This window comes from Parasteatoda tepidariorum, chromosome 5 (genome assembly GCF_043381705.1).
Source record: "Parasteatoda tepidariorum isolate YZ-2023 chromosome 5, CAS_Ptep_4.0, whole genome shotgun sequence".
Taxonomy (NCBI): Eukaryota; Metazoa; Arthropoda; class Arachnida; order Araneae; family Theridiidae; genus Parasteatoda; species Parasteatoda tepidariorum.
The window spans coordinates 24,704,010-24,704,968 of NC_092208.1; positions in this window are offsets into that span (position 1 = coordinate 24,704,010).

Consider the following 959-nt stretch of genomic DNA (forward strand, 5'->3'; position numbering starts at 1 on the left):
TTTAAAAATGATAAATGTAACTTTTAAGTTATTAACTTTTTTAGATTCAAAGTAAGATACAGTAGGGAACCGATTATCCGGAACGATCGGGACCATCGCTATTCCGGATAACTGATTTTTCCGGTTTTCTAAATCGCTATGAAAAGCCGTTTTTTTATTGTTAAACCCAACTGAAAAAAAAATATATATTTGGAAATAATCTTAAAAAGAAGAAAAAACGATGAAGTAATACACTAATGATTACTTCCAAAATGATGGCAAGGTAAACATCGTTCAAAAAAGAAAGAAAAATCCTAAAATCTTATGAGGTAAAAAAAATTTTTTTTTTTAAAAATGGGGGGAAAATGTATCGAATTTCGATCCGGTTTTTTGAATTCCGGATAACGGGTTCTGTACTGTATTAAACTAAAGTTTATAGTAAAATTTATTTATTTTATTAAACATGAGCAGCAGTAAAACAGTAACTATCATAATAATTAAATTTTAATTTATGTAACTCCTGAATGACATTTATAAGCTTTCAGCTAATGCTTTATAATTCATTAGTTATTTGGGTATCAGATGGGATTTGTGTTAACCACTATTTCAGAAAACCATATTTAAGTGGGACAATGTTGCAGCCCTGGTAAGAAGGACAGATAGTACAGAAAGAGAAGAAGGGAAGAATTCAATGCCACTAGCAGAGATTCAAACTGGGGGCCTTTCTGGCATGAGGTCAGCTCCCTGACCACCATATAGGTTTTAGATAATAACTAAATTTTTTATAAATGAAATCAGGGTTCGTTGATTTAAATCAGCTTGATTTAAATCATGATTAAAATCAAATGATTTTTTTAAAAAAATCATTGATTTAAATCAACTGATTTTTATATATATATTATATTGATTTTAAAAGTTAAAAAACAGTGCTTTAAATTATTGATACTTTTATTATTTATTTTCTTAGTTTTAAAATTTAT